We start from the raw sequence: 14974 nt of genomic DNA on the forward strand, positions 1-14974 counted from the left end.
GTGAGAGGTTGAATATCTCAGTGAACACCGGTGCTAGCTGGTCAGCGCAGGCTTTTAGAACCCGGCCTGTGATGCCATCTGGTCCTGCTGCCTTCCTGGTATTCACTTCGGAGCGGGATCTCAGAGCGTCGCGGATGGTTTTATCCACCCACGGCTTCTGGTTGGGAAACGTTCTGATAGTGGTTTTCTGCACTGTATCATCAGCTAGTTTCCCAATGAATCCCACAACCGCTTCCGTAAACATGTTGACGTCATCAGAGCTGCGCCGGAACATGTCCCAGTCTGCGTCATCCAAAGCGTCCTGCAGAGCGGCAACCGGAGCTTCCTGTTTCAGCCTTTGTTTGTAAACAGGCATGAGGAAGATGGCGGCATGGTCCGATTTCCCAAACGGTGGACGTGATTGTGCCTTGTAGCTGTTCCTGAATGGCGTGTAACAGTGGTCCAGTGTTCTTTCGCCCCTGGTAGGGCAGGTGATGTGCTGACGAAAGTTCGGTAGTGCGCGCTTGAGGTTGGCACTGTTGAAATCTCCGACCACAATGAGCGCAGCGTCCCGATGCTGTGTTTGGTGAAGAGTTATTGTCTCGTGTAAATCCCATACTGCAGTGTCCGTGTCCGCATGAGGTGGAATATAAACGGCACTGACAATGACCGAACTGAATTCCCGAGGTAGATAGAAGGGCCGACATTTGATGGTCAGTAGTTCCAGATTTGGTGTGCAGGAGCGTGAAAGAGGAACGATACAGATCAAGATCAAGATCAAGATAAACATTTATTGAACACATGCTAAATGGCGAAGCGAAGCCAGAAAGCGAAGATTGATCAAAATTTTTAAGTTTAGGGATATGTAGTGTACAGGAGTGATAGTAAAAGTTTTCCCTCTGTCTCCGCTTATCGCCTCTACCCCCCCTCCACACACACACACACAAACACACACACACACACACCCACACAACCGGAGTTTTCGTTAGCTCAGGTCGTCTCATCTCCAAGGAACATACACTGAATAAAACCTTATTATATCTTTACATACTCTTTCTATAATTTTTTGTACAAGATTTGTTATTTAGAAATGTATTTTCCAATTTAATAACATGAAACGGGGTGTCATTTTAAGGGTTGGAACGGATTAATGGCATTTTAAGTATTTTTAATATGGAAAACTGATTTAATGTGCGAGCAAATTGAGATACGAGCTCGTCCACGGAACGAATTAAACTCGTAGGTCAAGGTACCACTGTATTTTTTTTGGGGAGTTTATCTTTTGTCATCGTCGTGTGCCACCGGTGGAAGTTTATCTCCCGAAGCTGTGCAGCTCAGAACACAGGTGAGGTGCGTTTTTTCGTTTTTGTTCGGAAATTTCATTGGTCTAATGTTATGTCACTCAGTTCTTTGGCTTAAAGTTTGTGAAACCGGGAAAAACCCAGGAAAAATCCATATATTAGCCGCTTCGTTGTTTAAGCCGCGGGGTTCAAAAAGTGGGTAAAAAGTAGCGGCTTATAGTCCGAAAAATACGGTAGCTATAATTAGAATAGTCACCAAATACCTTGTCAATTTGTTAGTGCATACTAGTTATGTGGTTATGTTAATGCAGTACTGTGCTGTGCATTAGTGCAGTTGAGTTGGTACATTGTGAATAAACACCAGATGAGATCAAGTTCAGTACCATCAGAGGACATGTCTAACGGCTGGTAGGACTGTGTGTAAACTTCCATATTAAATTTATATTGGTTGTATAAATGCAACAATAAAAGAAAAAAATAAGTGTATTATTACTAATAATAATTATAATAGTAATGTTGATAATAATAAACATTTTAATCACTGATATTATTTCACCTGTCTCTGTTTATCACAGCAATTGGTTACTGCCATAGTGTTCTGATCATCTGTCCAGCTGCAAGTGTCTCTTCACCCTGCACTTGTCTGAAGTCCATCTGCATCAGTCATTACAGGTTATAGGTATCATTTACTAATTTAGATATGTAATTTAATATAATTGATGTTTCTTTTTATTTGATTTTTGTCTGTACTAATGTCTATATAAGAGATTTAAGTAGGGGGACAGGAGGAAGAATTATTCATCAGGATCAGGATGTGGAAGTGTAAGGCATGTAGTGTAACTTTATCTAGTAAATATGAGCTACTAAATCATATTAGATTAGAGCACCGTCACAGGCACACAAATTGTCTGTGTTCCTTTAAGATGTGGAATGCTTTGCACATTCATTTGAGTAGAGTCCATCCCAAGAAAACCTCTCAGGAGTTACTGGAACTGTAAACATTGAGTTGCCATTTGTGTGCTTGTTGTGATCTTCATACAGAGAGATCTATTTTTTTTTTTTCTCTCTATTTTATTCACGTTGGCAGTCATCTAAAGAAACTGTTACATGTATGTTTAGGGATTGCTTTTTTCAAACAAACATGTATAGAACATTTCACAAAAACAGAAAACACAACCCACATACATTAAAATATTTCAAGTTTCACAAGACTTACCTGATGATCTGGAGGATTTAAATGATCAAGATGACAATGGTGTTGAATCAGATAGTGGATGTTCAAGTATTGATTTAAATGGACCTATACACTTATCTAAAAAAAAATTTGCTTTGCTAAAGTTAGAGCATTTTGCACATGTGCCTGGCACAAAAATTGATAATTTTTTAGATGAGCTGCACTACTTATTAAGTTCTAAAAACATAAAAAAACATAAGCTTTGTGGTATCTACTGGACTTTAAGTAATTTGCCTCTTGGTTCACATTCATCACTGCTCTCAATTTACTTGGCAGGGGGATCCCTGACAGCTACCGAGGGGGGGCGTGGCAGGGGGATCCCTGACAGCGGGACATTGGACAATGCATTTTAAGGCAAAGCACAATTTTTTTTAGGCAGGTTATTCGACACACCAACTGCTATAAAAATATGCCTCTTTCACTTGCCAGTAAGTATCAGCTAATGATGTCCTATCACCTGAGTTCATCCAGCTTTAAAAAACCTGGTCTTGAGATCACAAGTGTCTCACTAGTTCCTGTGGATGTTTTGAAACAAGAAATGGCTCAGACTATTGAACATAAATTTCCTGGTACAACTAATGTTCACCTTACTAAATGTGTATCAAGCCAAGGTGTAAGCTTCAAAAATGGCATGATTGTGGTTTATGGGTCTACAAGTGGACTGCCTGATTTTGGAAATATTTTTCAGATTTGTATTGAAAAAGAAAGACTGTGTTTCATGGTGAGAAGTCTGTCGGGGTGGTACAGGGAAAACTTCAGAGCCTTTGAGGTGAGTCCATCTCCAGCAAGAGAAACTGTTTTAATTGAGCATGATGAACTGGCAGATGCATGCCCTTTGGCAGACTATTTCGTTGGTCCAGTCAGAATGGTGACATTAAAAAGATACATATTCATATAAAGTGTAGCAGTCTTCAGGTTAAATTTTAAATGCTGTTACTGAACTCCCAGTGCTTTATGTACTCTTAACATGTACTCTTTACACATTTACAGTTGTGAAATGGCTGTTCCTGCCACAGTGAAAGGCGAAAATGATTCCCAGAGATTGATCGTTAAAGACGGGTTACCAGAATCTGTCAGTGAACTCATACAGCATATAAAGAGGCAATGTGGAGTAGAAGGGGACTTCAGACTCCAGTTCCTGGATGCAGATTTTAATAATTAAGTTTACCAACCTGACCTCAATGTCTGATATTAAGGACAAAAGCACGATCAAAGTCATCTTTAATACAGTAGCCTCACACCATCCTGACCTGCCTGGTGACTCTGCCCCCCAGCCCTATTCTTCTGTTGCCTCCGCTCACTCTTCAGATGACTCTGTGTCCCTTTTATCTTCTACCTCATTTGATACAGACATATTGTCTTCTCCTGAGTCAATTTCCTTAAGATTCTCTGCATGGCTGTTGGTCTTTAAGGTGCCCAGGTTCTCTTATGATGCTGAAGTACAGCTAGAAAGGGCAAATGCTGGATTAACAGAAAATGGAACTTTATTACTAAACTTAAGTCTTCCATTCTTGATGGCTTAATTGAAAAATTTTGTCAGTACAAAGTCTACCTCTCTGATGCAGAGTTTAAGGATGTAGCTGCAGCTCTTGTGTCAGCCCATCCTTGTTTGAAAGAGCCTGGATCAGCCACTGGATATGATGGCTGGAAGACAAGCTTGAAGTATAAACTTGGTAACTACCGAACAAAGCTGAGACATCTTGGATGCCTAGAAGTATCAGTAAATGCTCTTATAAACAAACCGAATGATAGATGCAGTCCTGCTTATGGTGTAAAAATGCCCAAAAAAGCAGAAGTCAATTACTGCCCTGCTTATCCATCTGGTGAAACAAAGGAGACTTAACTTTTAAGAGTAGCTCTCCTTTCACAAGTGGAAAAAAGAAACAACGAAAATAAAGTGGCAATGTTGATGAAGAAGACGTTTGCTCACAGAAGGCAAGAAGTGGTTTGAGATGCACCCATGATGGCAGATTTCAAAACAAGATGGCCAGCGCTCTTCAGTGTGCGTGAGGTAAGTGAAACAACATACTTCTTTTTGTTAGAGGATTCAGAATACAATGAAAAGACTCATGAATTGATGATTGGCTGATGGTCACACTTCAGCAGTGGTAATTGTGCATTCACTTATTAATACATGGGTTATGTATTAACATTTTTATTCATAGGTGTGTGCAGAATTCAAAATGATCACTAGTCCATTTGCAGTCTAAGTTTTTCTCCCAGCTGGATGTTCACTATGCAAATCTAATCAAGTCATATAGCAAGAAAGGTGGATTTATAGGAAGGAGACTTAAGAGCATCATGACACCCATGACCCAGGTATTGAGTTTTAAAAATAAGACACATGCTCACAGAAATGTCTTTTTTGCTTTGATTAGGGAGATGATTTGATGACATTTATACTTACAAGTCGTAGCATCTAGCACAAGCTGGATCTTAATGTTTCATATACTAGTGTAAAAGATATTGAATCTTAGGTCTTGTCTAAATCTTTTAAACATATTTGGGTTCATTTAATTGTTGTCCAAAACATTTTAAGAAGAAATAATGAAGAAATATTTTAAAATGGGGTCCAAAAACTTTTTACAAAACATGTATGTCTAAACATATTGTAAAATCTTAATTTAATTTCTATGGGGAAGAAACTAGCATCCTGGTTATTTTTTCAGAAATTGTATCCTTGATAGACCATATTTCTTCCTGTATATTATAACTAGTTATATAATTTCATTTTGCACTTTCATGTAGAAATTCACGTGTTTATTTTCTGATTTGCAGAACAATAGCATTGATATTGGACGTGAATACATCCTAAAGGGACTTTGTGTGTACTTGAATGAAGATCCGGAGAAGCTGGTGAAGGATGTGGGAGTCATTCTAGAGGGGGTGACTGTACTCTGTGAACTGGGGAATGTACCTTTTACATAAATATACGTTTGAAGCTTTACAGAAAATAATCTTAGTGCTGAATGGGAACAGGCTTTCTGCAAAAATACAGGCTCTTAAAACAATTCTGTTGCGTTAAAGATTGTCCACTTGAAGTAAAGTGAATATTATCCAATCATTCCTTAGTTCAAGTTTTAAGTTCACTAACATTTTATGGGACAGTTCTAGTTATTTGAGGTGTGGTGCTATAAAACAGTTGAAAATTTAAATGTAACCTTTTTTTTACATGCAGTATTTCTTTTTTCAGATTTTATCATTTTATAGTGGTTTGCTTTAAAACAAGTTTGAAGTTTAAACAATACCAGGTACTATGATTCATTCATATAGTTATAAAACAAATATTTTTTGTATTTATTGATTTATTTATTTTTTAATGTAATGTTTCATGTTTTCAAAAAATTTGTAATGTAAAAATGTTACAAAACCAACACCTTTGTGCAAAGAATGGTGTGCACTTATGTGACTCATTGACCTTTGTTAATTAAACTTGATGACCAGTGGTTTTGTGTTCATATTTTTACCCTTACCACCAAGTACACGTTGTGCTTCAAACTTTTAATATAAATTCAAATGTAATACTTTACTTAGAATGTACTTAAATCAATCATGGAAAGTATTTCCATGTGATTCAATGGCTCTCTTTCAGCATTACCTAATCTTGTTTGGCCAACTTGTTTAACTGTAGTTTTAATTACTTAATACAATTGAGTTAGATCATCCCTAATAAATGAAGCATAACTAAACATGAATAAAAAGTTGAATCAACACCAATAACTTGTGTTAACCCAGCTAAAGCAAATAAAGTTGAAAGGAAACTTTGCAAATAAGCATAATGAAGACTAAAAAATTAAGTTGAACCAACTTCAGTATTACAAGTTGGCTGAAAATTATTGCTTTGTGTTTAAAATAAGAAATTTAATAATGTGGAAATACTTTCCATGATTTTTTTTAAGTTAATCCAACGTCTATTTTTCTCTCTCTCTCTCTCTCTCTCTCTCTCTCTCTCTCTCTCTCTCTCTCTCTCTCTCTCTCTCTCTCTCTCTCTCTCACACACACACACACACACACACACACACACACACACACACACACACACACACACACACACACACACACACACACACACAAATCCTTGTTCAAATCCCTGTACACAAAGCCATAGGTTTATTGTAGTTTATAGTAAGGTTTGAGTCATGATTGTTCAGATGGCACAGTGTAGCAGCAATGACACAAACTTTACTTCACTACAAGAGCAAAAAAAGAAAAGAAATAAAAAAAGTTTTGATTTTTTCTAATTCTTGTTTACTTCTTAAATGAAATAATATGTGCTAATATGGGGTTTATGGGTTTTTTTCCCGAGGAGGGGAAAAAAACCCATAAACCTCATCAATACTTTATTGAGCGCTATAACCACCACTTGACCACTAGGCTGCGGTGCAGGCCGGGTGATGGCGCTACAGTCTCCGAATAAGTCCCGCCCTTTCTCCCAGGTGATTGGCTAACACGATAAGGAAACCCTTCGTTGATTGGTCTGTTCATATAAATAATGGGCGTGGTCACCAAACAGCACTGCAATTCGTCAAGTCACTCTGGAGGGTTTTTTTTCTGTGTAACATAGCAACTATAGTAAACAAACCAGCGGCTAATAATCGCAAGGCGAAAAGTTAATTAATTTTGCTCAGGGCTCGTTGAAAGTTACGTTTCTCTCTCTTCTTCATTCCTGCAGCTCATTGAAAGGTACATTTCTCTCTTTCATTTACTCGATAGATAGATAGATAGATAGATAGATAGATAGATAGATAGATAGATAGATAGATAGATAGATAGATAGATAGATAGATAGATGATGTTTAGTGTTAGATTTTAGTAACTATAATGAAAAGTTCTCGTGTTTTTGTATTTTTGCAGTAATAAACCCACAAATGGACACAGTTAATCAAGGTGGTGATGGACCATGGAATACTACAGTAGAAAGGTGTGTGTGTGTGTGTGTGTGTGTGTGTGTGTGTGTTTTAGCAAAAAAAAGTTCTCATCGTCTGTCTGTTCTCTCTCTCTCTCTCTCTCTCTCTCTCTCTCTCTCTCTTTCTTTCTCTCAGGATAGTCATAAGGACACACATGGAAATGGGAGATGCTCCTCCTAGAATCAATGCAACTGATGTTACTGCCAACAGGCTCAATAATGTAATTAGATTTCAGCTGAATCCAGACTTATGTAAGTATCACCTCAAAATGGATGCTGTTACAGAATTACTGTGAATGAGTGTGTGAACAAATGTAATTTAATCATGTCTCATTTCATCACGTTGGAATTTATGTTTTATTCTTTTATGTTAAATGAATTTTTTTCTTCTTTCTCAGATAATGTTATAGCCAACAGGCAGAATCCCAACATCACACCCAGATGCATGTAAGTATCTCCTCAAAGCAGATGCTGTTTAAGAACCACCGTAAACGAGTGTGTAAACGAGTGTGTTAGATATCATTCAGCTAATGAACATGTAATCGTGTATCATTTCATCATTTCATCATGTGTGAATTTGTATGTTTGATTCTTTATGTGAAATGCTGCTTTTGTCTAGTTTTATATTGTGAGGAACAGAAACACAGAGTTCTGCAGTTACAGAGAAATAATCAGTTACAGAGTGATGCCATGTGGCCTTCATGTGGATTCTTTCATCCTGTTGTACTTCACCTTCATGGTACCGTAAACATCCTGGTACTTCTCCTACTCCTAAAACACAGCCATGGAAGAGAAGAGCTTTAAACTTTACATCCATTCAATACAAAATAATCTCAGCAACTACAAATTTAATTTTAGATAGAATAAAAGTCCATACAGCATGTGGAGGAACTCATCATCTACTGCTTAATGATTAATAAATTTCCCTCTTACTGCCATTAACCTGTTGCAATTCTTGTTAGTCTGAAAAAGCTCTGCCTCTTTCAGCTCAGCTGAGGCCTACACTTAGTCCATGTCTGATACCAGTTTGTAGATCTCACCGGTACACTGGACACCACATCCTTCCTCTTCTTCTCCTCTGCCTCGCTCAAAGAATCCTGAAAGTGCACCGACCAAATGCTGTCAGAAGTTTTGTCTTTTACACACACATTCAGACATTCCTTAAGACTGAGCAAAATCCAGAAAGACAAAAACATATTAAAGAAGAAGAACAAATACATCAGTTCTGCACAGAGCCTGAGAATTTGATTAAAGTGTTAACTGATCCATTTATCACACTTTTGTAAAGGTTTATTTCTCATATTACCCAGCGTAAAAACATGTGCCAAATCAAATGTGCGGAGGATCCGCTGTGGCAACCCCTAACAGGAGAAGCCGAAAGAAAGTTTTAGTTTATTACAAAAACAATAATTGAATGCTACAATGTTCTTAAAAGATCTCATGACATCCTAACATCCTAAGAACATTGAAGGAGCATTGCTAAAGTTTCTCAAACACATTTAGCAATTTATTGATAATTTTAAAAGCAAAAGGAAACCTGCAATAAAGATTTACAATCCTATAATAATCTATACGTCTATACATTATATATTAATATATTTTATACTACAGCAAATGTATTGTGGGGAAACCGTTTTTTTTTTTTTTGTTTGTTTTTTTACATTTAGGTAAAATTATATTACAAGTTATTCCTTAATCTTATCTAAATCTAATTAATTTTAACAATGTACCATAAATAAAAACATTTTTTACGTATGTGGATGACTGGGGATGGGCCGATCGTTTCAAAAGTATAAAATATTTTAGATACTGGCATTGTATAAAAAGGATTGATTCTCAAATAGAAGTATCGATTCCATCTGTTTGTTTCAAACAAGTGAGTTAAGAATATTTAATTTTTGATATGCCATATAGTATATCTTCTTCTTCTTTCGGCTGCTCCCATTAGGGGTCGCCACAGCGGATCATCTGTCTCCATACCACCCTGTCCTCTACATCTGCCTCTTTTACACCAACTACCTGCATGTCTTCCCTCACCACATCCATGAACCTCCTCCTTGGCCTTCCTCTTTTCCTCCTACCTGGTGGCTCCATCCTCAGCATTCTTCTACCAATATAATTCATGTCCCTCCTCTGCACATATCCAAACCATCTTAATCTCGCCTCCCTCACCTTGTCACCAAAACATCCTACATGCGCTGTCCCTCTAATAAACTCATTTCTGATCTTATCCATCCTCGTCACTCCCAACGAAAACCTCAACATCTTCAGCTCTGCTACCTCCAGCTCCACCTCCTGTCTTTTACTCAATGCCACTGTCTCTAATCCATACAACATTGCAGCTCTCACCACAGACCTATAAACTTTCCCTTTCATTTTTGCAGATACCCTACTATCACAAATCACTCCTGTCACTCTTCTCCACCCACTCCACCCTGCCTGCACTCTTTTCTTCACTTCTCTAACACACTCTCCATTACTTTGCACTGTTGAACCCAGGTACCTGAATTCCTCCACCTTCTCCAGCTCTTCTCCCTGCAACCGCACAACTCCACTGCCCTCCCTCTTATTCACACACATGTACTCTGTCTTACTCCTACTGAGTTTCATTCCCCTTCTCTCCAGCGCATATCTCCACCTCTCCAGGCTCTTCTCAACCTGCTCACTACTCTCACAACAAATCACAATATCATCCGCAAACATCATAGTCCAGGGAGACTCCTGTCTGACCTCGTCCGTCAACCTGTCCATCACCACTGCAAACAGGAAGGGGCTCAGGGCCGATCCTTGATGCAGTCCAACCTTCACCCTGAACCAGTCTGTCGTTCCTACTGCACACTTCACTGCCGTCACACTGTCCTCATACATGTCCTGCAACACCCTCACATACTTCTCTGACACACCTGACTTCCTCATACAATACCACAACTCCTCTTGGCACCCTGTCGTACGCCTTCTCTAAATCCACAAATACACAATGCAATTCCTTCTGTCCTTCTCTATACTTCTCCATCAACATTCTTAATGCAAAAATAAGGCATCTGTGGTGCTCTTCCTCAGCATGAAACCATACTGTTGCTCACAGATGGTCACCTCTTCTCTCAGCCTGGCTTCCACTACTCTTTCCCATAACTTCATGGCGTGACTGATTAACAAATTCCCCTGTAGTTACTGCAAGACTGCACATCTCCTTTATGCTTAAAGATCGGTACCAGCACACTTCTTCTCCATTCCTCAGGCATCTTCTTACCTTCCAAAATCCTGTTAAACAATCTGGTCAAAAACTTCACTGCCATCTCTCCTAAACCTCTCCACGCTTCTACCGGTATGTCATCTGGTCCAACCGACTTTCCACTCTTCATCCTCTTAATCGCTGCTCTCACTTCCTCCTTACTAATCCTATCCACATCCTGCTTCACCAACTCCACATCATCCAACCTTCTCTCTCTCTGATTTTCCTCATTCATCAGCTGCTCAAAATACTCCCTCCATCTTCTCAACACACTCTCCTCACTAGTCAACACATTTCCCTCTTCATCCTTTACTGCTCTAACTTGCAGTACATCCTTTCCAGCTCGGTCCCTCTGCCTGGCCAATCGGTACAAATCCTTTTCTTCTTCCTTAGTGTCCAACCTCTCATACAGCTCCTCATATGCCTTTTCCTTGGCTCTCGCCACATCCTTCTTAACCTGCTGCCGCATCTTCTTGTACTCCTGCCTACTTTTCTCATCACTCTGTCTGTCCCACTTCTGTTTTGCCAACCTCTTTCTCCTTATGCTCTCCTGCACTTCCTCATTCCACCACCACGTCTCCTTGTCTTGCTTTCTATTTCCAGATGTCACACCAAGTACTTTTCTAGCTGCCTCCCTCATCACTCCTGCAGTAGTTGCCCAATCATCCAACACCTCCTTAACACCACTGAGCCACTGTCTGACCTCTTCCCTGAACCTCACACTACACTGTTCCTCCTTCAGTTTCCACCGTCTTATTCTTCTTTCAGTCCTCACTCTCCTCCTCTTCTTCTTCGCCTCCAAAACCATCCTACAGACCACCATCCGATGCTGTCTAGCTACACTGTCCCCTGCGAACACCTTACAGTCTCCAATCTCCTTTAGGTTGCATCTCCTGCATAGCACATAGTCCACCTGTGTGCACCTTCCTCCACTCTTATACGTCACCCTGATCCCATGATCCTCCTTCTTCTTAAAATAAGTGTTCACCACTGCCATTTTTATCCTTTTAGCAAAATCCACCACCTTCTGCCCTTCCACATTCCTCTCCTTAAAACCATACCTACCCATCACCTCCTCATCACCTTTGTTCCCTTCACCTACATATCCATTAAAGTCTGCCCCAATGACCAATCGTTCTTTCTTAGGTACACCATCTACCCAATTATCTAATTCACTCCAGAATCTTTCCTTCTTCTCCATCTCACAGCCAACTTGTGGAGCATAGGCACTGATGACATTTATCATCATCCCTTCAACTTCCACCTTCACGATCATCACCCTATCAGAAACTCTCTTCACCTCCACTACACTCTTACTGTACTCTTCCTTCAGAATCACCCCTACACTATTCCTCTTTCCATCCACACCATGATAAAACAGTTTAAATCCACCTCCAATGTTCCTGGCCTTACTCCCTTTCCACTTGGTCTCCTGAACACACAGCATATCTACCTTTCTCCTCTCCATAATATCAGCTACCTCTCTCCCTTTACCCGTCATAGTACCAACATTTAAAGTACCAACCCGAACCTCCACTCTCCTACACTGCTCCTTTCCCTGCCGTCTCTGTAGACGTCTTCCTCCTCTCCTTCTCCTCCTTCGGCCAACAGTAGCCCAATTTCCACCGGTACCCTGTCGGCTAACGATACCTGTGGCGGTCGTTGTTAACCCGGGCTTTGACCGATCCGATATGAATTTCTTATTTGTGATCCGCATATTTGATTTGGCGCATATTTTATGCTGGATGCCCTTCCTAACGCAACCCTCCCCATTTACCCGGGCTTGGGACCGGCACTAAGAGTGCACTGGCTTGTGCATCCATAATGGCTGGGTTATATGCCATATAGTATATAAATATTTTAAATGCTTAAATAGGGATGCAGTAAGGAACTATATCTTCTTCCGCTGTACCACCCCTTATAATGACAGCATTCACTCATTTGGTCTAGGTCAGGGGTGTCAAACTCAAATTCACAGTGGGCCAAAATTAAAAACTGGGTCAAAGTCATGGGCCAAACTCAATATTTATCGAAAAATTGACTGCAATTGTGCATGTTTTCCGTCTCTCCAGATGTGTAATGTTGGACCTTTTTTATATTTCAAACTTTAGTTTTGCAGAAACATTGAATCTGAAACAACCAAAGCTTAATAATATTAACACGTGAGAAATTACTTTTGAAATAAAACACACATCAGTGCTATTCGTTTCTTATTATCTCTCTCTCTCTCTCTCTCTCTCTCTCTCTCTCTCTCTCTCTCTCTCTCTCTCTATATATATATATATATATATATATATATATATATATATATATATATATATATATATATATATATATATAGCCTTTCAAATTCCTTTTTAATGTAAACCTTTTTTCACAGGGCAACAACACAACCTAAAATAATAATAATTTTCTTCAATTAAAAAAAAAAAAACAATCTTTCAACCATTAACAGTCCATGACTTGGAGTAGAAAAAGTCCATTAAGACATCATTCATTCAAGCTCAATTTGCTACACTCTGATTTACTCTGATTGTTTGAAGTCAGATACCTGCATCTCTTCTTAGATGCAATGTGCATCATGTATGGGTTTAGGCTCTGAGCTGAGGAAATCCTCAGGATTGAGCGAAGATGTTCATCAGTGAGACTCCTGAGTGGTGTTTTGTTCATCTTCATTAAAACCTCCTACGACCTGGTGTCCACATACGTGCACATTACATTTTTTATTGAGATCATCAAAATTCTAATCATAGTCACACAATCTATCTATTATTGAATATTTTCCACAATCTATCTATTATTGAATATTTTCCATAAAGTGAATACAAGGAGAAGAAGAAACAAGAAGAATATCAAATCAACATTAAATATAACTAAAGCAAAAAAAGATTAATAATATTTATACAGAACTAAGCAAAAAAGCATGCCTGTCCCTGCCACTAGAGGGCAGTGTGAGACTGAGTTAAGGATGTGATCATGTCACGAGCACCTCAGCAGCCTCGCTGTCATAAATATCAACCATGCAATTGCTGGTCAGATTTGCAACAATGATGTAATTGATGACTTTGCATCAAACAAAGCAAGAAAGGTCTGTTTTTAGGGAAATTCTTTTGTAGTGAAAATAACTTTCTTTCGGCTTCTCTCATTAGGGGTCGCCACAGCGGATCATCTGTATTCGTGATCCGCATGTTCGATTTGGCACGTTTTTACGCTGGATGCCCTTCCTAACGCAACCCTTCCTATTTATCCGGACTTGGTACTGGCACTAAGAGTGAACTGGCTTGTGCAACTCTAATGGCTGGGGTTGGTTCCCTGACTGGGAAGACCACTAGACCACCAGGGTACCCACTTTGTAGTGAAAAATGTATTTAATTTGTTTTTTGTGTGAATTGCCAATTTATTATTTTTTATTTTTATATTTTATTTATTTATGTATTTAATTTTTTAAATGTATTTACTGTAAAGTCTTATTAAAGATAAAGTAAGTGCAGATTGTTGTTAGTTATTTATCTTTTTAGGTGGCAGCAGGATGGGGGCAGGTCATGACGTGGTTCACCCATTCAAGCTAAAAGCACCTCTGCTGCCAATTACCATTTTTATCTCACAAATTCTCTTTGTCAGACATCAGATTAGATGACAGAGGGGTAGAATCAAATCTGCCCCTCTCGAGTGTTGGCATGGGAGTAAACATGAATAAGAGTAAACTTCTACCTTTCCCCAAATCATCCCCTCACTCCATCACGTGTAAGTAGCACACACTTGCAGTAGGATAGATTCTGTATATCAGAAATTTTAAATGATCATGATACAAAGTTTTAACAATCAATGGCTGTTTCTTCCAATGTTATAAATCACTCTATACTGCTCCTTTATCTGCTGACACTTCAACATTAGAGGACTTTTTAAAAATGTATGTATTCCTACAATAAGTGTAGGTACAGCATTACAATTGGATGAGTCTATATCTGATACAGAAATAGCCTGAGCAAGTATGCCATCTGGTAAATCACCTGGACCAGGATATGAAAATCTTAGAAAAAACTCTGGCCTGCCGTCTGGAGAAAGTTCTGCCTTGTGTTATTTCACCTGACCAAACAGGCTTCATCAAGAACAGATACTCTTTTTGTAATATTGTGCACGTTAAATGTTATATATAACCAATTTCTATCTGACACTTCTTTGAAGGTGGAGGGGCAGAAGGTGGTGGAGCAGAAGGTGGAGGAGCAGAAGGTGAAGAAACAGACGGAGGAGGAGCAGAAGGTGGAAAAGCAGATGGAGGAGGAGCCGATGATGCTGGATCAAAAAGAACAGGCTGAATTCCT

General features: G+C 39.1%; 1 protein-coding gene and 3 long non-coding RNA genes across 5 annotated transcripts in view; 3 read left to right on the forward strand and 1 right to left on the reverse strand.

The window, feature by feature from the left end:
- The window catches only part of LOC310723590 (embryonic polyadenylate-binding protein A-like), a gene marked incomplete at its 3' end in the record, with an annotated part of 236156 nt that overhangs the window by 219659 nt on the left and 1523 nt on the right, over positions 1 to 14974 (forward strand). The window lies entirely within an intron of this gene.
- Positions 1 to 14974, reverse strand: part of LOC310724102 — a 103427-nt gene that overhangs the window by 61615 nt on the left and 26838 nt on the right. The gene's annotated exons all lie outside the window — the stretch shown is intronic.
- Positions 4042 to 5378, forward strand: LOC310724198. The gene is made up of 3 exons (XR_014532994.1): positions 4042 to 4525; positions 4680 to 4833; positions 5293 to 5378. It is a non-coding gene; the product is annotated as an uncharacterized lncRNA (long non-coding RNA).
- Positions 7357 to 9153, forward strand: LOC310724298. 2 transcript variants are annotated; one of them, XR_014533032.1, is made up of 5 exons: positions 7357 to 7435; positions 7557 to 7672; positions 7819 to 7867; positions 8040 to 8673; positions 8812 to 9153. It is a non-coding gene; the product is annotated as an uncharacterized lncRNA (long non-coding RNA). The 2 variants fall into 2 exon arrangements; XR_014533031.1 differs by having other exon boundaries at positions 7819 to 8673.

Source organism: Silurus aristotelis (genome assembly GCF_946808225.1).
Source record: "Silurus aristotelis genome assembly, chromosome: 3".
NCBI lineage: Eukaryota > Metazoa > Chordata > Actinopteri > Siluriformes > Siluridae > Silurus > Silurus aristotelis.